The sequence below is a fragment of the Anas platyrhynchos genome, chromosome 4, assembly GCF_047663525.1.
Source record: "Anas platyrhynchos isolate ZD024472 breed Pekin duck chromosome 4, IASCAAS_PekinDuck_T2T, whole genome shotgun sequence".
NCBI classification, from domain to species: domain Eukaryota; kingdom Metazoa; phylum Chordata; class Aves; order Anseriformes; family Anatidae; genus Anas; species Anas platyrhynchos.
Genome location: NC_092590.1, coordinates 73,442,107 through 73,463,666, shown reverse-complemented (window position 1 = coordinate 73,463,666; position 21,560 = coordinate 73,442,107). Strand labels below are relative to the sequence as shown.

At 45.8% G+C, this 21,560-nt stretch overlaps 1 protein-coding gene and 1 long non-coding RNA gene across 3 annotated transcripts in view; both read left to right on the top strand.

The window, feature by feature from the left end:
* FGFRL1 (fibroblast growth factor receptor like 1) overlaps window positions 1–21,560 on the top strand; it is a 169,035-nt gene that overhangs the window by 34,439 nt on the left and 113,036 nt on the right. The gene's annotated exons all lie outside the window — the stretch shown is intronic.
* LOC106015915 (uncharacterized) lies at window positions 1,788–5,616 on the top strand. The gene is made up of 3 exons (XR_005265201.2): window positions 1,788–2,115; window positions 2,605–2,769; window positions 4,588–5,616. It is a non-coding gene; the product is annotated as an uncharacterized lncRNA (long non-coding RNA).

The window sequence follows — 21,560 nt, the reverse complement described above, 5'->3', positions numbered from 1 at the left end:
TGCCAGGCCACGGTCAAGCCATCAGAGGGGAGGCATTTGCTCACTCGTGGTCCTTGTGCTACTGTGTAAGTGCTGGTGGGACGTGGAGGATGCCAGGTGTGTAGATGCTCAACTGCTCTTTGAGGATGGTGTGGATGAGTTGCTGCCTGATGGGGTTTAAAAAGGGTGGCGACAAAATATTGTGCACTGAAGACTCACCAAGCATTAGGTAAATCAGGTAAATAGCATTACCTGAGAGGTGATGGCATCTCATCGCTGTGCTGTCATCGCTGGGCATGTTGAAAGGAGTGTGACACCCCATGGCTTGTGGGGTGCAGCATGACCTTATGAAATGCAAAGCTGTTCCTACAAAACGCTGAGAGATTGTGCCTGCTGTAATTAAAGCTCTTCCCATCTATTGGCTTCAGAAATTGTCACTTCAGCCCTTCAGATGGCTACAGCCTTTAGTGGTTACCCCATCTGCATAGAGCTCCCTTGTGCTTGCGCAAGGATGACATAAATGTCTGTCCATGTTCCTGTGTTTGTTTGCTTTTTTTCTCTTTTTCTTTTTTGAGTTGCTTCTGGATGTTTGTGTTTTGCGCCTGGGTTTTATCACTGAGGCTCCTCTACTGTCAATCCTCTTGCAATTGCTTATTTTTCTTCCTCTCGCTGGATATTTCTTTTCCTCTATCCCACCGCAGTCTCCCCAGGCTTCTCCTCCTGCGGTACAGCTAAATCCTGAGAGAGCTGGACTCTTCTCCTCCATCCCGAATCAACAGAAAATATCTGCAATGTTTCTTGGCCAGGTGCACTAAAACAAGCCAAGGTATTAAATGATGTCACCATCTTTCAATAGAGCTGTTTGGTCTGTTTGCCACAGAAGCAAGACAGCAGCTGTGAGCTGTAAAGAGGAGGCCCCCGGCATGTATGTCTGGACCAGTGTGCCCCAAAGCCAAATTCCCCTGTACAGTGAGTCTGATTTTCAAGTGTCTGACCACTTAGGGTTGTACAAAGTTGCAGGAGAGGAGGTGTGTGCTGCCTGTGGGGGCTGTGTTCCTGCCTCTTCAGTCCGCCTGCTGCAATTTGTTTCATAGCCCTGTTCATCCTCCTGCTTTCTGCCCTATTGCTCCGTTTGGATGTGCTCTCTCATTTGCCCCACACCTCGTTTGATCAGGGCTCTGACCTGACCGGGACCTTGGGAAGCTGCCATGATGTTTGTGATGTAAAACCCTACTGTGCTAGCATGACAGCACTTCAACCCGTTTAGCATCACTGTAAATGATTGCTGCAAAATGAAAAAATGCACTCTCTCTTTTCCATGTATTACATTAGCTCTGATATATATAGAAAAAAAAATAATCTGGGAAAGAAACTGTTTTCCATCAGAAAAAGCAGTCCCATCCCATTAAAATGAAAGTGCCTCACAGAGTACTGTGGGCTTTGCTGATCTACAGACCCAAACGATCCTCTTGAAAATACGGGTTTACTTTTAAGACAATTTTCACACTTTGCGTTTTGTTGAGCTGGATTTTGAAATTTCTGAAACCCTACTCAAAACAAAATGCCATATAATCATGGTGTAGTGCTGTCTGCCTCGATGTGGGCTCGGTGTTTAGCCCAGGTCAGCAAGCCGTGTCTGCAGATAAAGAGCTATTCTGGTAAAGTGAGCTCACAGTGGATGTGTAAATGCAATAAAACCTAAAATTTGTATAACGTATACCCGTGACTGAATCTTCTCTACCTAAGAATCAAAGTTTCTAACCTGTTTTTGGAAATGGTCCTCCTTAAATCAAAAAAATAAGACAAAGATACAAGTAAATAAATGGGCCAGTCCAACATGGAGGCCCTGGCAGCTCTGCCGTGGGTGAGCCTGGTGCTCAGCTGCAGATGATGACAGAGCTGAGGAGAGACACCACCCTCCTGCTCACAGCCCCAGCCTGTTAATCTGAAACTGCTGCATCCCAGTCTTGGTAGAGTTTTTAAATAGCAAGTCAAGAGGGAAGCCATGCTTGTGTGGGGACTGAGGGAGCCGAGTTTGAGATAGCGCATGGATGGAAAGGCTGCCAGGACTGCAGCCCTCCTCTTCCCATCGCCCATGTGTTGTGAATAGCCCCTGCCTGTGTTTTGTCTTTAAAGGTGACTTTTTTTTTTTTTTCAGATAAATGCCTTCTGGCATGGAGGTAGGGGGAGGAAAATTGGCAGAGAAGAGTCTGTGTTTCAGCCTTTCTGCTGAGGTTTGGGCATGCTGTAATGGCTGCCATGAGGTTGGGTGGGTTGGTGGGTGAGGCGCGACATGGCGGGTAGGACGTGAGGTGATGGGTATGGCACAACGTGATGGGTAAGGTATGGCAGCAGGGAGCTCCTGAGGTGGCCCACAGGCCTGGTGTCCATTTGGAGGGCCAGTGCTTACAGTTAAGGGTTATGTGTGACAGGAGGGAGAGGAGGGAAGGTCTTGGTGACAATGTGAGCTGGCACCAGGTCCGCGAGTGATGACGAAAGCGAGGCTTTAAGGGCAAACGGGATGTCAAATGAAAGCAGGATTTCTGAAAGACAGACGTTAAAGCCTTCTTTTCCAGTGCTTACAGCCTATTTGGCTTGTCAGGTGTCCTACTCTTTCATTTAAAGGGTGTTTGCTGTAGTTGCCCCATCACTCCAGCAGAAGCTGCACTACTCTGTGAGGCCTCAAAGAAGCACCCCTGGGCTCATGGAAGTGGGGTTAGTCCCTGGTCCTGAAAAATAAGGTGGAATGATTGCCTAAAATGGTCCTTTCCAGACCTTGAGTAGATCATGGTAAGCACTGCATGCCAGCCTCCTGCAGTCCTTGAAACAGATTTTAATTCATTTCACCCACTTTCACCTTCTGGAAGTTCCCTCACTTGTTTTTTACCCATCCTGAGGGTTACCTGGGACATGCAAGCAAGGCTAAGGTGGGTGCTGGAGCATATCTGTTTATTTCAACATAAGGGGATACGGTGGTAGGTCCGGTGTTCCCCTTGGGTGCCTCTAAGCCCCACTGCTGGCTGAAGTCTCATGTCCTCTGAGACATGAGCTGTGTCATTTGAAGTGTATAGCTGCTTCCGTGTACCTATTTGGACCATGCAGATCAGAGGAAAACCTTCAGCCAAGAGTGCTCTCCTCATTTGTTAGAGCCTTGACAAGTTAAATAGAGGGAGAGATTAAAAATGAATGGGACTTATGTTGGAAAGATCTACTCTGGAGACATTAAAGAAAAGGGAGGTAAGTCAACAGGAAAGTCACCTGCCTAATGGGAGGAAAATCTGAATATTGGGAGTGCTGTTGGTGCCCTGGTTCCCACCTGAGACATGCCTGGTGGATATGGCATTGCCCTGCTCAGGAGGAAGCTTCTGCCGTGGATTAGCACCATCATTATAAATGCCTTGACAAGTTTGCCTTTCTGAAAAACAACATGAAAAAAGCGGTCCACTTTAACAAGTTGCATGCAAAGCAATTAATGGATCCTTTCCATGTGCTGACAGATTTCATATGTCTGTCTGCCTGTCTTTCTCTAGTTATTAATTGCTTAGGCTGCTAAGCACAAGTTTCTCATTCATTATCTTTATTTATCATCAATACTTGTCTGTTGGTATGCTTAACTGTTGAATTGAGCTAAAGTCTCACCGATTCCTGGCAGACTTATGTATTACTTGCATGAGAACATACTTCTGCTGTCTGTTTAAATTAGAGTGAATATGCAGTCATGTTAATGACAAGATCAGGATGACTCCAGCTTTGTGTCAGTGTAACAGCAAAATTTGGCCTACATGCTATCTTTCCTCTTGCATAGGAAGTTTTTTTGGTAATTGATGGACTTTTTTGTTTCTTTTTCTAAAGCATTTACTGAAAAAATGAATTCCATTATAAGGCTATTTCTTTAGCAAGGAAGTATGTTATAAATAGAAAGCAAAATTTCTCATTCCAAGAAAGCAGTGCAAATCTGGACCACATCTGCTGACTTCAGCAGAACTGTACCAGGTTTACACAACACACGTTGCAGCTGGACTTCTGTTGTGTATACACAGAGAAAGTTAAGTCATTGTTAGAGTTGATGGGAACGTATTTGGGAAATGAAGCTTTCCTGAAATTGTTTTTTGCACTTGTGTTGAAACCCATATACTTGGGAAGAGGTATAAGTTTAAGGAAAACTTAATCAGGGAGATCCAAAGGGAGAAGCAAGAGGAAGAGCAAGACAATGTGGTCTTCCTCATCTTGAGTTCAGGTTGCTGGATGGGATGTGAAGCTCCAGGTTCAAATCACTATTACATAGTATTTATATAGTTCACGAGGTTGCAGATGGAAGACAGACACGTGGATCTCATGCTTCCATGATGAAGCGTGGGGAAGTTGGGCTTTGACAAAGGTTCCCTGTGTTGCTCTGTGCACTTCAGGCATTTTTTTTCAGTCACCTGTTCCTGTGCCATGCTGTGTTGCCCTGCTAGCTGTGCTGATCAGGTTGCTTGGTAAATAGGATCAGTGAAATTATCATGTTTAAAAAAAATAATGAACCCCTCCCCCCCCAAACCGAGACAGCAATAATAACCCCCTTGAGATTGATAACACTTCCTCTCCCCTGTTGTTTACTCCGTGCAGATTTTAAGCATGGCAATGCAGGGGCTGTCTCCGAGGCACAGAGAGCCTCTGATCTCACTGGCGTCCTTGGAGTGATGTGTTATAAACAGAAAGGAAGGAGAGAAGAGCCCAGGCCTCATCATCAGAGAGCGCACGACTATTTTTGCAGGCAGGAAACCTTACCAGACCCAATAGCTTGGACCTGGATGTGCTTCTGAGAGGTAGCCAACCTTTCCTAGAACCAACCTTTTGCACTCTTGCTGTTGAAATCTCCATGCTGACATCCTAACCCTGCTGGAGTGCAGCCTTTTCATTTCTTGGATGTGCCAGCAAGCTCTTTATTATTTTTTTTTTCCCCTTCCCACAGTCAGTCTATTCAGTCCTTCTTAGAACAGGCTGTCCTGCTGGGACGTTTCAGTGCAATTAGATATTAGGTGTCAGGAGCAGATAATGGGCAAACGCCTATCAGGGGAGATGGCACTTAGCTAATCTCTGGCTGTCTGTATCTAACAGGCTATTTCGGGGAAAAACAACAACAATGCGAGAAAGCTCCCACTGTAGAGTCTGTGTCTGAGACTGGCTTCTGGGGCTTCGGGGTTGTGTCGGCATTTCCACCCCGGCTTCACTTGGTGCTTTCCCAGCAGCCTTGTTTTCACAGCTGCCCCATGACCGGGCAGGAGCCCGTAAATGATCGTAGCCACAGCTCTTGCAAGACCTCGTTGTTGGCACATCTGTTTTCTGCTGGATCCCTTTGGTGTTGCCTTGGTTGTTTCCCCGGGCAAACCAAGAACCTAGGTATGGAAGCGTGTGGGAAAAGATGAGCTATTAGGATAATTAGCATCGTCCGTGAAACCTCAACATCTTAGATGCCTGTTACATCAGAAACATTCAGGGTTGAAGTCACATCTTTAAGCATTTTAGTGAGCTTGAGCACTTGACTGTGTATCTCCAGCATCTGCCTGGTTTAGGTGTCTTACATCATCTTTCTGGGATTTGTTTCAGCAGCAGATTAAAAATAAAGTTAAATAAAACCTAGGATGGCTGATTTTACACACTTGGATTTTTTTTTTTTAAGTGTTCTCTGCCTGAAACTAATTAGCTCATGCTAATTCGCCCTAAGTAGTGAATTGCTAGGGTGGCAGCTGTGGATGCTGTCATTCAGACACCAAAATCTAGTTCCTGGTGAACTGAGAGCCCAGGTGAGCCTCTCCAGTTGACACGAGTGTTGTTACTCTGAAGACTTGCCCTGGGTACCCCAGCTGGTTGCAACAGGAGAAAAAGCAGAAGCTATATGTATATGAAGGCTTTGGGAAAATAACTTTAAAGAGAAATAAAAACTCCATCTTCCTGCTCACTGCTGTCCCACACAAAAAAAGAAAATCTCACCATGTAACTCCTGAATTACAGGAATTCCTGGAGCCCCAGCAAACTCTGCCTAATCTCTCCCAGTCCCTCACGTATCGCCTCTGAATGTTTTCAGTGAGTTCCCAGACCTCGTGCTTTCCTGCTCCTGATAACTAGCCATTGCTGGGATGCCAGAACCACTGCACTGCATAGTTCAGCTATCAACAGAAATATAGTGAGATAAAGGGGATGGTTAATACCAGAGTGTCTGTGGTAATGCAGATGTCAGAGATACTCAACTGGCTTTCCCGGACAAGTTCTTTAAATGGGTCAAGTTACTTTGGGAAAATAGTATCTAGCTCTTTTGAGAGTGTGAACATCCATAAGAACATCATGCAGACATTTCCTCCTGTTGAAGAGTCGGGCATCCATCAAATATATCCATAGTACTTCAGAGTCTTGGCAAAGTAATGCCACCTCATCTGGGGCTTTCCGAAGATAGCCTCCCGGGCACTGAGCGGGTTTGGAAAGCTCAGAGTTGCGACTGAAGATGAAAAGCCGGCCTGAATGCAGGGCAATGAGTTCCTTTGAGAATTAAGCCCATAAAAAAAAAATGAAATCTGACAGAGGAGCTGAAGGATTTGTTGCGATGGATGAGCAATTGTAGGATCACAGATGCCAAAGAGGAAGAATAGGGCTGTTGGGTCTTCCTGCCAGGTCAGGGCTGTCTAGTCCAGCAACCTGGTCAGTTGTTTTGAATGCGGGTTTCCATTGCTTCCCTTCTGAGACCATTTGTGTTTCCTGATAGGAAAAGGTAGTAACAATGAGATCTAACTCCCAGGCTATATTTTTCTTCCATCTAGCTGCTGGCTAATGTTCTTAATCCTTTTAATGGGAAATACATATTCCAAAAAGAGGGAAGGGATTTCTTGGGGACCCTTGGATGATGTGCCGTTGGCAATGGTGTTTTCACCAGCGTGAAGACTTTGCTTCTAGCTTTGGAAATATCTTCGAGCTATGGTGAACTCATGAATGAAATGAGGGTTCATCCCTCCTTCTGAATCTCATCAGTGGGATGCCCAAATAACCCTGCGTAATGCACTACTGCATGTGTCAGAGCAAATGTGCTCATATTGTGTGGAAGAGCAGGGTAGAACGTGAATTTGAGCTAAAATTTCTACATTTGAGACTGACACCCACTGAGCGGTGGTGGTTTGAGCACATTTGGGAGTTTATAGCTGCTATGGGCATGGATTCAGAGGGTGACTGGAGATCCTCATGCTGGAGAAGTTCTGGAGAAATGGAAAATTATACTGGTTATACTAGCCCAGGATTTTATCCGTGGGTCTCTGGATCAGCCTCTGGGACTCTTATCCCTTTGCACTGAGTAAGGGAAGCGGAGGCTGCATTTACTCCTCCATTCATGGGGATGCTGCACGTCACCATTTATAGAGGGGGATTGGTCTCAGCTGTGAAGGCAGCTGCCCGTCTGCCCCTTCTGACGGTTATTTAATGCTTGTTAAAGGAACTCACCCTTTAGTTTAGATTCAGCATTTCACTTGATAGCTTTCTGGGCAGCCACCGGGGCTGGGAAAAGGGAGGGAAGAGGAATCCCAAGAGCAGTAGCAAGACAGAGGAGAATAGCTGGGGAAGGGAAAAAAAAATATAAGGACATTGTTTCTAACAGCACTTAGTGGCCTAGATTTTCTTTTCACAGCTATTTCAAAAGTCTGCTTTATTGTAGAGCCATTCAGCTTTTATTGGTATATAGTACACTGGGTAGCAGCAGCCACTGTTGTCTGCACGGCTCTTAACATGATACTCTGCCAGATGGCAAGAATATAAACCTGCGTTTGTACTCCGGGACTGATCAAAGTTTTTTGCTGTTGTCACCCCTGTAACATTGTCACAGATGTAAGGCTACTACACCCTGGCTCTCATCCCCGCTACCTCCCTGTGTAAATGCAGTACAGTGCCCCTTTTCATAGCAATGTAATGCTCACATTCCTTAAATCCCAAGGATAACCCCGTGCAGGGGAGGATGCACCGCGAGGTTTCACCAGGAGGTTTTTAGGCAAGGTTTGTGCATAAGTGAGCACAGGGAGTGAAGCTGGATGGGGGGGGAGACCTCTAGTAGATGGAAATCAGCAGCCCAGCTACGTAACTGCACCGAGCTACTCCAGGGCAGAACCCAGCCTGGGATCTCAGCAGGAATCCCGAAAAGGATTTGGGAATGATTTAAAAAAAAAAAAATGCGCAAGGCGATGTTCAGTGGTTTTGGATTAAGAAAATTTGGTGGAGGAGAGAAGCTGCCTTGGGAGGGGGAGTGGGACTGTGCCTCTGTAATGGGCAAAGAAAAATCCCACCCCGTGCAGGGAGGAGATGCAGGGGTCCTGCTCCCTGCAGGTTGCTCAATTTAAGCAGAAGAGGGGAGAGCAAGCATCATGAGCCGTGTTCTTCGCCCTGCCCTCTAAAGAAATGACCTGCAGCCGAGAGGGAGAGGGAAAGCAACGTCCAGAGGTCTGTAGGACTACTTCTTTAGATGTTTTTTACAAGACTGCACCCTTGTAATCTCACCTGATGCTGCTGGACCAGGGCCTCGTTGTGTGGCAAGGGGGGATGATCCCCTTCACCATGCTGCTGTGTATGAATCACCTTCAGGAAAACACGGCTGATGCATGTTGTAAAAAAAAAAAAAAAAGCAAAAGCCACCAGTTTCGTCCTCCTGACGTTCCACAGAAGTGGCAACTTTTCCCCTCTCTCTCTCTTTTTAAATTTAAATGGCTTGGGTTTTTCTCACATTGATGGGGAGGAGGGGAGAAGCAGCCTGGTTTGGGATGATTTATGGCTCCAGGGTGGCTAACATTTTGGCGAACCTTGCAGGAAGAGCCCCCGAAGCATGCCAGCTGTAATCTGCCGAGCTTTCGAAAGATACACTCAGCAAGATAACGTTTTATTTATCCTTGTACAAACAGCCTGATGGAAAATGTGCACGTCCCAGACAAGGAAATTCTCCCTCCTCCCTCTGCCCCCTCGCCCCAGTTCAGGCTCCCCGGCAGCAGCTGAGCTCTCTTACTCCTGTAGTCCCCGACAGCTTCAAATTCACTTCCCTCAGCGCCTTCAAAGGAGGTTTTGATAAATGCATTACACTTTACAGCCAGCCAGGGCTCTAATTGCCAGGAGGATTACGATAAGCTTTTTTCTTGTTGTTTCAAAACAATCTGGAGGACGGCGTGCCCTCCTGGTGCAAAGCTCCCCCCCAGCCCAACCGTAGCCGGGCAGGGAGGAAGCAGCAGGGTGCAATCCTCACCCTGATTATTACGCTAAACTGGGGATTATTTGATTATAATCCAACCGAGGCGGTATGGAGCTCGATGCAGACCTGCTGGTGACCTGCCCTCGATGGGGGACTTGTGCCAAGGCAGCTTCTCCGTCAGCCGCCAAGCACCCTGGCACTTCCGGGGGCTCGGGAGTCCCAGCACCAGACCAGCCTCGTGGGCCAGCGAAGTGGGAAACTTAAGAGGTCTGTCAGCCCCTGGGAGCGATATCCTTTCTCCAGCCATGCAGTTATTTGTGCATCAATGCTTTTTTTTTTCTTTGTGAAAGGACGCTCTTGCTCCTGTGCTGCTAAGTTTAATGACCAGGGTCTGGTTAAAAAGTAACGCAGGGGAAAAAAAGTAGAGCTGCCTTAAGTTGTGATCTAAAAATAGGGAAACCTATGCCATTAAATTGAGAGGATTTAGAAGCATAACCATAAAGCCAAGAAGAGTTTGCCAGGAGCTATCAAGTGACACAGATTTCAACTCCCTGCTTCTCCTAATTTTCTTCTTTTAAAGGTGAACCGAGCAGGCTTAGGTTACTATTTTGCTGCTTTTCACTACAAACAGAATCCAGGGGGTTCCCACCGTGATGGATACTGTTAGAGTTTCTTTTGTAATTGTTATTGATTTTATTAGTAATATATTTCTAACTCTTTACTGTCAGCAAAGAAAATGCTTTGTAAGGACTGCTTAACCCTTAAATATCCCAAGATGGGATTGATACATACACGACATGTATGGTTACTGTTCTTGGATTTAACAAATTACCATTTAAATCTCAAAGCTGACTGATCTGAGAGGAATCCCTTCCATCTTTGCCATTACCTGCCCCTCTGTCCTCCTGCTCATTGATAGTTTCAGCATGGCTCAGCGAGATGCTTTCGGAGGAGATGAGTTTGGTTTTGTTTCCATTTCTCAGTAGGGTTGGCAGGAGACAATGGAACCTTGTTCCAGCATCACCTTTTTGTGTCTAGAAAATTGATTTTCATCTCGAAGGCAGATTCCCAGTTAGTTGGCATCTTTGATTAATCAACGTTGGTTTTTAATGATATTTTTTTGGCTACTTACCTACTTTTGATTGGTCCAGGCTTCAATATTTGCCCCAAAGCCCTATATACTACTGAGATTGTACACATGAGCTTGTGTTCACCTCAGATGACACAGTGCCAGTCTCAGTATTGCTTTGTATGAAAGAGTATCAGGTGGCTTGCTATCAAGGAAGGCCTCATTTCTCCTTTTTTTCTAGACAGTCTCTTTGAATCGGGTGGGCTCTGTCCCTTTTTCACATTCTTGAGCATGAACAGAGCTGTCCAGTACGCCAAAAGGCAGCCTGACAGACAAACAAGGAAATATTCAGGGAACTTTGAAGGTGATGAAAAGCAAAAGTTATTCTAGATAAGCTCTGGAACATACTGCCATGAGATAACACCATGGGCACGTGCTGGTTGGGATTAAAAAATATGTAGATATGTTGATAATGGGAATATCTGCTCTCATGTTACCCTGTTCTTCTTTTTTAAGGGATGCTAATCCTGATGCTTTAAAGGCATATGCTGAATACTGAACATACGGTTATTTAAGGACTGCTTTACTGGTGTATGATGGTATGCTATGCAGTCAGTGGTTTCCTAGTGTGAGCATAGCTGCTAAAACAAAGCCATACTTCAGCCCACACAGCTGAAGCATCTTCTGAAAACCAAAGATAAGTGCAGGATTTCTGGTACATGTTGTATATGCTGGACGCTCCGGAGTGAGGCTGGGATCGCTGTTAAGGAGCATCATCCTTACAGGACTAACACCCTCCAAAGACTTACAGCTTCCTCCTGGATGTCTGGAGGCGGAAGAATCATGTGTCATCCCATTTGGTGTTTCTGGCTTTCCCCGGTGCATTGGGGTGAACTCACCATCAGCTTCAGAAGCACCCCTCCAGCCCCCATGCTTGCAGCTGGTTGTTTAACTGGAATTCAGCTGGTAGGGCAGACAGATGCTGCTGTCCTAAACATAAGCTGCTGTCCCCATTAAACATGCTGTATGAGCTAAACCACTGCTGCATGCATGGGTGAAGTCTGAGTGTTTTCAGTGTGCTATAAATGAAAAGGAAACAGAAGAAACAGCAGAATGACCTGGCTGAAGATTTTGGAGAATGGTTCAATCTGAATTGGTAACTCTACCTTTAGTCAGGTATATTCTGCCAACTTCAAAACTGGATGGGAGATGCCAGAGGCTTTCTATAAATTTCAGTGGGAATTGGGTCAATTTTCTGACCCACCACAATCTCCCTCGAGCTCCTTTAGCTACTCTCTTGTTTCAGAACAATCCCGTTTGTTTTTAACTCCCCCTCCCTGTCCCCATCGACCCAGCACTCCAGTTTATTTAGCAGATGTTGGCCTAAACTTTTGTAGCAAGGGTAAACAGAGCTAAGGTCAATCGGAGAAACACAGCACCCCAGGAGAGCTGCTGCTTTTCACCGCTGCTGGCGAGCCTGCGTCCAACTGGAATTGGAGGGAAGCTGAAAAGACGTGGGTAGGATTAGTCCCATCGAGTACAGGAGGGTTTATATGTATAAAAAAACGGTCACACAGTACAAAAGCGTGCAACCCTAACATGAACTGGGTAAATCTATACTCTCCTCATGTTTCCTCCCTTTGAAGACCTCGCGTTTTGTACTCTCAGCGATTACCATGTGAATCAGTGATTTTTAAAAAAAAACACAAACCCAGCATCTTGATAAGAATCCGTTTGTGCTTTACCAGCCCATCCTATAAGGTAACCAGAGCAAGGTTCTTTCACTCCAGCCATTATTGGCAACTCAGATTATGTTCTTCAAAGTCTGTCTGTCTCGTTCAAACACAAGGTCCGTATCTTGGCTGAACATTAACGTTACCTGATAGGCCCTATGTCCAGCTCCACCTTGCCCTTCCCAGCAGGTTAGGCTTTATAGCCGAGTCACGACGTGAGCAGAGGGAATAAAGAGCCTTTGTGCTCCTCTTGGGTCCATCCCCTGAAGCTGATCAGGCACCGGGATTGATTACCGGTCAGGTAAAAGACCCGATAACCTCCCGAATCTGTATGCAGACCCCTTTCTGGCTGCTTCCTCCTCCGATTTGCATTTCAGGCTTCTGTCTCGTTTTGGAAACGATTTGCTCTTTCTTGCAGTGCGGTGCAAAGGGGAGGAAGTTAACATGAGAAGAGTCAGCAGGGAAGGCGTGAGCTTGAAGGCCGCCGTTTCGCTACTATACAAACAGGAATTCAGGCCATCACCTGTTATTTAAAGCATAGCAATGACTAGCTCAGCTCCTCTTCTTCACAACTACTAGGAATCAGCATTAATTTATCCATTTATTAAATGTATGTAGATAAAATGACATTAAATTATTAAAGTTGCAAAACAAAGAATCGAAGAAAACATCCTCTTCTGGCTTAATTCAGCATCTGCATGCATATGCCACGTGATACAATTTCTAATCAGAAGCTCTCCTACCATTTTTCTCATAAAATTACAGTTCCCCATAAAAATGTAATTACATGTCCCAAGCATGCAAAACCTTAGCCCAAACAGTTCTGTTAGGCACAATTACGAGCAATTTAACTTCTGTCATCTTCAGTTTTAACAACCTGATGATTCTCACCCTAACCACAGAGACTCGTGGTAGCTGTTAAGTCCCATGTGGAACTCTGCAGTTCCTTCTGCTTGGGATAGGAACAGCCTGTGAAGAAATTTTGTATTAAAAGGGTGTTTTTGTTGTTGTTGCTTTTGGTTTTAATGTTGTTTCTTTTATGTCAGCCTCAGCAAAGTGGTGAATTTTGTTCAGTGGCTCTTCTCTCTCTGCTCTGCTGAGTGAGTAGAAATGGTGTGTGAGTAGAAATGAGTCCAGTTTGAGGTAAAGGCTGGGAAAGTGGGACTGTGCCCATGCTGTTGGTGTCCGCGTCTGCTGGAGGATGCTCGCCTTCATGTGAAAACGTGGAAAACTCGAGGAAATTATGCTTCTCCCTCCTCCATTCGGGAAGTGACCCACCAGGCCCCAAATCCCTCACTGCTGCATTATAGGAGCTGAGAGGAGAGGTGAAGCCTCTTCTCACCTAAACCCAACAATTATAAACAAGCCATTTAGCCGGAGCATAAAAGATTGTATAAATGCAAGTATGCCTTCCCTTAGGGTTTTCCATCAGAGGGGCTGTTACCCTGACACCCAGCCCTGGGGAACAGCCTGCTCTTTTGTGAGCGATTCCTAAGGGAGGTCTGAGGAATTTTGAAGCTGTCAGGCTGTAATACCCTGGTTTTAGCTTTTTCGAGAAAGCGCACTGTTTTCCAGAGACTGAAGCCAGACTGCTGGCTTAAAGCTGCTACATTTCACCAAAAGAATGCTGATTATTTCACAGTCATGCGAGCGCCTGACCGGTAAAACGTGTGGGCAGTCTGTGATTTTTTTTTTCCTCCCCCCCTGTTTTTTCACCGATTTGGCTTCTTAATACAATGCCTGAAGATCTTTTGAAAGGGCCAGAAAAATCTGCTGACGGCTCACGCAGCTGATTTGACCCAGAGCGCCTGCTTGGCTGAGCAGAAAGATGACACTGCAGCAAAAATGTTACTTTAAGGGAAAAGAAAACACGCGCAGTGCTCCTGCTATTGTTCCCAGCCTCTGTTCTGGTGCCAAGCTCGGCACTTAGGAAAACACAGAGGTACCAGGTTTTAACCTTTCGCCTGCTTCCCGCAGGTGTTATCTTTTGCTCTGAATGGGCAGGACGAGGGCCACAAATCACGTTTCTAGCCTCCAGCAGCCCCGCTGGCTACGAGGAGCTTTTTAGCGGGTTTCGCAGTGAGCAGCTTAACGAGATTTTCAGCAAAAAGAGGCATTTGCTCAGTCCTACTCTTTCTAGGTTTTCAGCTGGTGTCTTCTCTTGCAGTGCTGACAAATAGTGGGGGCGGTTAGGATATCCAGCCTGCGCTGAATAGGAGCCATGGAGCAGGCAGGTCTCTCTGTTTTTGTGATTTAACTACATTTCATCACTGACAGAGGAGTTGGAAAGAAATCTGAAATGACTTTAGCGAGGTTCCCGTTTAAATAGTGATTGTTTCGAGCGAAAATGGTTCGGGCAAGGAGAGCAAAGTGCTCTGACTTCAAAGCTTGTCATTGTGGAGAAATCTGATGGTGAGTGGTCACGCATACCTGCCCGTCGCTCCTACGGCAGCCAAGCCAAGGGTGCTGGCAGGCAGCCTGGGCGTGTTCCCCTTACAGTCTGGGTGAGAGATCCTCAGCTGGTGCAAATCACGATAGCTGTGTTTAAGTTGGATTTTTTTTTAACTTACTGGCTGCACTGAGGGCTGGACTCCACTTATGAGCCTGTGGGAGCTTCCTAAAAGCCTCCGATCCTGTTATTTGTTGAAATATTAGAGAAATCCTTTGAGTCCAAGAAAATTGGGTATATGTATGAACAAGACTTGCACTCGTTCAGTTTGCCAGGCTGCCTTGCTGTCCCTTTGCACTGAAGAGGACACAGATAAATCCCTAGGTGGACTGTGTGTGCCCTTCATATCTGCCACAAGAAACCGAACCCACTCATGTAGCCCAGCTGTAGGGACGTTTTTATGAAGACCTACCATGTCATGTTCTTGTAGCTCAGCTTGGTCCTATCCTGCATCACTGGGACAGGGCAATCAGAGCTCAGCAACGTGTCTCCCTGTAATTTTTGAGCAGTCTTGGTGCTTAGCTGGACATATGGAGGCCACGGGCTTTCTTCTCCTCAGTAGATGCATGTCAAGTTCACAGGTGTGAGCACTCCTGCCATGTAGTTTGGGTCACTCCATCTTGCAAGGATGAGCCATCAGTGATGACAAACGGGTGCCTCTAAGTATTGAGAAGGTGCCTGGGAAGCAGGCAAATTATCTCAGAAACATCTCAACTAACTCTGGTCAAGAAAACCAGCTTTATTTGGCCTCTCATCTGTTGATTTGGTGAGCCTTTTTTTTGGAAGATGTGGAAAGTTAGATGAGATGAAAATTGGCAGTTCAAGTCTGGAGATTGCTTGTTTGTCTATGAGTGTAATAAAAATGAAAGGCATTTAATATTCATTAGGTGTTTTTGACAGCTACTCACTTTTAGTCTATCTGTGAATATCCTCTTGTAAAACTGAAAGCGATAGGTGTTGGTGAAAGTCCACTGCCACAAGCACTGCTTGGTGCTTGTGTCAGCAAGGGAGCTGTGTTATTTTGCACCACTCATGCCGTATGACAAGTTTGAACCAATTCAGACCTTTCTGCTAGTAAAAAGATGCTCGGCCTCTCTCTGAGTGCAATGTCACCAGAAGTGCCCAGAGTGTTGGAAGTGGTGTGTACACAGCTGAGAAGATGTTACAGGAGGAGGCTGTGGCTGTGGCTCTCCAAAGGCTGGCAGATCTATCTCCAGTTGCTTTTTTTTGAGATTTAAAAAATAAATAAAATACTGTTCTGCAAAAAAAAAAAAATAAAAAACTAAAAAACTATGCATTGGAGCAAACCCAGAATGTTTAACTTTTTTTTTTCTTTTTTCTTTTTTTTTTTTTTTTCCCCCCACAAGATAGAATGTCACCCAACTATTCCTTTTGGACTGAAAATCTTGGCCTTTCCATTCCTCCTGGCCACTGTGCGAGACCACTAAATAGTGCAGTTACTTATCCCTATTTCTTCGGGATGAGCTACGCGTGGCCATCCTGGCAGTAGGAGTTCAGCTGTGCCTGTGCAACCTGGCCCAGATCCCACAGAGCCCTTCTCTGCTGTCAGTGATGACTTTAGGGTGAAGCTCTACCCTGGCTTTTGCCAGGATTCTCCTTGTTTGTGGATCCATTGTCGCTTAACCCCTCCAAATCATATTTTAAGTACACACGAAGCTATTTCCCCCTCACCAAGATAAATCTTGTGGGCCCGCTGGCTGGCTTGCTCTGGGTTGTTATTTTCTCTGTTGCTGGGTTTGTTGTCAGGTCGTGCTAACCTGACCATGGATGTATGTGTACGATGAAGGAAACATGGGGCTGATTCTTCAGCTAAGGTTCATAGCTGAGTTGCAATGGCTTAGCTACACCAATTTTCTGTAAGTGAGCATTTGTGTCTTTTAAAGAGACCTGGCCCCTAAGGAAAGAGTTTGCTGATACATGGGCCTGCAGCCAAGGCTGGACCAACCTGCTGGGGAAGGGGTGATGGGAAAGAAAGGGAGGAGAGGGAAAGAAGTCAGAACTTCTAACCAGAGGTCTGGTGGTGATGCTATCTAGGACCGATTTCCCTTAGTGAAAATCTAACCACTTTATTTGAAAAAAAAAAAAAAAAAGGAAAAAAAAAGTCAGATGAATTGCACCATCTCCATTAGACAGATGGGGAAATGAGGCAGAGAAAGATGAAAGGACTTTGGCCTATTCATCCCACCGGGAAAACAACAACATCCAGGTCAGCCAAGTCCCTGTCTTTTTTCCTTCACTCCTCAGGCCGTGGCTTTCCAACTACCTTGCACCTGTGTAAATAGCCAGGCAGGTGTAAAGCTGCCGTGGCCATCCGCTGGGGAGACGGCTGCACTCAGAGCCATCCTCAGAGGGTACTTGTAGCCTTCCTTGTTCTTCTACCAGCCCCTTGGGATGGCCTGTAGCCTCCCCAGAGGAGGAGGCATTGCTCTTGCAGCGTAAAAGCCTGTAGTCAGCACAAGAGATTTCATGCTCTGTCTCTTGAAATCCAATATGAAGCAGTTGCCTTCTCTCTGTCCCACAGGCTCGTTACGCGGCTCCGTGTGTGGCCTCTCCCCGTAATTAACCTGAGGGGGTTACTTTCCTTTTCTAATTTGTAGGAAGTGGCTCATGACATCTGTTGCAGCCCTGAGGCTCCTTCCTGCAAACCTTTAGCTGTTTTTCGTTGAAAGAAAAGAGGTGTAACGATTAATCAACGATTAACCAACTCAAGTCCTGGCTTTGAAAATAACATCTTCCAATTGCTCAATAAAAACTACTTGGGAGCAGGGAAGAGTGAGTATGGCTTTTTATAGGCAACCATTGGCTTAAACCACAGGCCTGAACAACCTCATTTCTCTTCATGTTGACTCTTCAGGAAAATCAATCAATCAATCAATCAATCAATAAAAATCAACCTGGAATGAGTTTTAATGTGCTTTGCTTTATTTATGCTGTTTTATGTCAAAGCATTTTGGAAGCCAGAAACATATTTCCTGGATGTAAAAGTCAAAAGGGATCATTTGGATTCTCTTATTATAAACAGGGTTTTTGGGTTTTCCACTGTGTTTTGTATGTAGGTGGTATTTGTGCAAGGAAAATGCCCAAAAGAGACAGAAGTATGTGCCAACCCAGCCTGTTCAAGGTGTCTCTGCTTTGCTTCTTGAATCTCTTAATTATTACAAAGTCAGTATTCCTCAGGCCAGAGAGAGAAAGGCTACAGAGGGGAATCTGTGCATGCACCAGAGCTGTGAGAAAATGTGAAAGTTCTGTTCTCACTGATTTATAACAGGGCTTGAACTGAGATTTTTGTTATCTAGGCTGCTGCTCTTCTGGGAAACATAATTTTCCATCCTGGACCTAAAAAGTTTTTTAGAGATGCAATTTTGATATACTTTCACCCCAAATTTGCACTTTTCTTCAAGTTGGCATCTTCTGACTGAAACACAGGCAGCTGGAAAATTGCTGCGCTGGAATCCCACGCGACCTCTTGCACAACGGGCTTCACAGAACCTCATGTGGTAATTTCAGCATTATATCTGTCAGGCATGGAGCTTGAATTGCGTAGAGGTAGCAAACCTTTTAGAAAACTGTTCCTTTTGGGTTTTCACCAGGCTGCTGTAGTGTGAATCTGGCAGCTTTGAGCCTCACCATGGCTGTCAATACGTTAAGAGCAGCTGCGTACGTGTGTACCACAGTAAGAGCAGGGGAATGGAAGTCACTGGCTGTCTGGCCGAGGAGCAGGAGTCCCTTCATCTTTTAGCACCAAGCCCTGTGGCACTTCTGCAGTGGTTTTACATCCGAGAGCCGGGGCAGCGGAGCAGAGCGCGTTGTCTTCTGCAGGATCCCAAGACCAACGTGATGGGCCCAGGCCGAGCACCCTGTCCTGTCATGGCCATTGAATGAGAGGGGCGAGCTGTCCCCTGCCACATCCAGGCCACCAGATTGTCCTCTGAGGAACATACCTGCTCCCCACATGGTGGGGTAGTGGCAGCAAGGCTGCTTTGTGGCCCTCAGACCACAGCTGTACCCAGGGGTACAAGGTATAACAGGGAAGAAATGTTTCTCCTCACAACACTGCACAATCACAAGGGCTCTTTTAGCTTTAACGCCGTGTGTTTGAGAGGTCTGCTTGGCAAGCAGCTGAACAGCCCCGTGGCCTGTGTGAAGGAGCAGCATATTTAGGAGAAAATATATGGCTCTTTGTTAATAAATAACAAAGTATAGGGGAAGTTCTGTGTAGGGGGCCGCGGCAGGACCAGGCTGAGTGTGTGCAGAGTCGAGGGCTCTGTTCCAAGAGAAGGGAGCTTTTGTGTGGCGCAGTGTTACAGGGGTGTAACAACATGTGTAAGGTCCTGGATAAAAGCTGATGGGCCTGGGGGCCGCTGAGCTCACTTTTCTGGAGAATGGCAGAGGTGTGCCCATTTCTAGGGGCTGCCAGAGCCTGGGCTCTGCAGATACGCTGTGTGAAAAGGCTGAGAGCAAGGTAAACCCCTGCCATGTTCCTAGGCACATATCATGTTTTGCTTTGTGGCCACTGGGAAATTGTTTTTGGGGTCATCCCAGAATGCAGGACCCATGGGCCTACCTAGGAATTGCTGAGAAACATCCACCAGGCCTCCCTTGCCCTCCTTCCATTACTGGGGCCTATCCCCAGCACAAAATTTCCCTCAAGAGCTTTCCCTACTGACTATGTTATCACACAAATATTTCACGTCTCATTCAGTTTCAGGTTCCTTGACAGGCATCAGAATAACCTCGTGATGCTGCAGTGAGGTAGAGATTTAGATTTCGATCTACTTTATTGGGAAGAAATAACACTAAGAAGTCAGGTCCTAAGCATTCAAATGCACATGTTTGATGACAGATGCTTAAATCAATGCTTAAACACCCAAATGTGTTGCCTGGCCCTGATCCTTGAAAGCTGTTAAGCACTTGTAATTCTATTAATTTAATGCCAGTTTAACAGGCAGGCATCTTCTGCTACCACCCCCTTCACTGAAGAGACAGAAGTGCAGAATTGTTACTGAAAACCTCTGATTTCATCCTGGTTAAGTCCTGCAGCAGATGATAAAGATGTAATGTTGCACTTCCCAGAACCATGACTCAGTCTTCAGCACTCACGAGGGCATTGTAAGGTCTTTTAAAATTACTATTTGGATGCTCATTACTTGTTTTCTGGCTGAGGGTTCAAACTGTCAAGATTTCCACAAGCTCATCACCACAACAGCTAAAAAATTCCCTGAAGCTCATCCTTTTGTGTTAACCCATGACTCCAGAAACTGGGACTTGATGAAAACACACTAAATATAATGAAACTTGGGATGAAAAGAGCACAATCGGCATCTTGGAGAGTTTTGTATAGACGCTAACAGTTATAAGCCTGGTTTTCCTTGGAGAAATGATGGGCTACAAGTGGCACCTTCTTGTTTGGATGACTTTTGCCAGGAATCCCACAGAGTCAGCACAGCAGAGGGAGGGTGAGGTTGCTTCTCACCCTCCTTGTGCCTTGTCAACAATAAAAGTGCGCAAACACAGACTGCAATTTTTTGTTTAATTGAGTGAGATGATTTGAGAGAACCAGCTGTTACTTTTCTCCCCAGGGAAGCTTTTGGGCTGACATAACCCAGCAGCAGGGAAGTGGATGGTTGTGGCAGGGGGATGGTAAGGCAGGGCAGGCGTTGGGTCTAACGCCTTCCCAAACCGAATTGCAAGTCTGTCACTATCAAGTCTTGAAGGGAATGGCTCAGAAGGCAGTTGACATAGGTTAAGGACTCTAAGAGCAGCAGAAGTACCGTGGCAGCACACATCAGAGCAGGGATGCTGTGGCAGCCACCCCATTTGTAGGAGTTCAATCCAGTGTCACCGTGGGGGCCGTGTTCTTGCTCCTCCTTGCACTCGTATCGCACCCCTCAAGGCTCACTGGTGGCAATGAATGGACCTTTATCAGCCTGAAATGAAAGCGTGGCTGTGCTAGTAACCACACAGCTTGGCCCTGGGTAAGCCCTTGGTGGTTGGTAATGAAATTCAGGGAATTCCAGACACAAGTGCTTCTTCATTTCCCTCTGCTTTTATCTGAATGACCGGAGTAATTTGTGCAGAGGAATGGAAGATCTTGAAGGCCATGCCAGATAGCTCGCTGCACAGCACAGCCTCCCAGATGCTCGCAGCCTGCAGGTCACTTTGCAAGCTTTTCACTTCCCCTGGCAGGGAATCGAGAGATAGGAGCATACCAGAGGGAAGGGGTGCCGTTCCCGATGTGTTCGTCTGTCGCTGTGTGCGAGTGTAGCGATAAGGTGCATCTGGCACGAAGTCTCCCTGTGTTTCCTCCGTGCTTGCTGACATGGGGAGCTACTGTGCTGCTCTGTGCTATGGCTCATTGCCCCTGCGACTGAAAGAATTCAATTCATTTCATCTTTCAATGGCATTGCCATGTAGGGGAAGGAATTACTTTCTTTTTGTTGTTTGAAAGACTAGTGTGCCTGCAATCTTATGCAGTCTGTGATTAAGAAGAGTAGCTGTGGGCTGTGCCTATATACAGCTGCAGAAGCACCTTGGAACAACCTAACACCCATGAGCTGCTGCAAAATTCAGTATGGTCCTGTATCACCACTGAGAATTTTTGGAGATAACATTTTTTGGGGTGAAAAGCACTGGTTTATCATAACTGAAACTTTGAGGAAAAGTTTGATTTCAGTCACTCATCAGGTCCATTGAAAAAAATAAAAAATCCAACAACTGACAGCCCCACTGCTATTATCATCTGTTTCACAACTGTGCCTGGGGGACTTAGTCTTGGATCAGGACGGACTAATTGTTGTACGAATGAAGAATGGTAGGAATAAAATGGGCTCTCACCCAGGGAGGTTGTGATTGCAGTTCATTTTCTTCAGATGAAAAGCATAATTTTCTGATTTGAAATAGTTTGGTTTTGATCTGTGATTTAGGTTACTTTTTACCAAAAAGCCAAATTTACCAAATCTGTTTACTGAAAGGTTAAAAACAAATAGAAACTGCCAGGACTGAAATGAAACACTCCCAAACCTCTGCTACATAACATTTGATCAGATAGGAACATGTTCTTAGATTAGTATTTTGAGAAAACCCTGAGTTTCTTATTTCTCATCGTTACTTGTTACCCCTTTT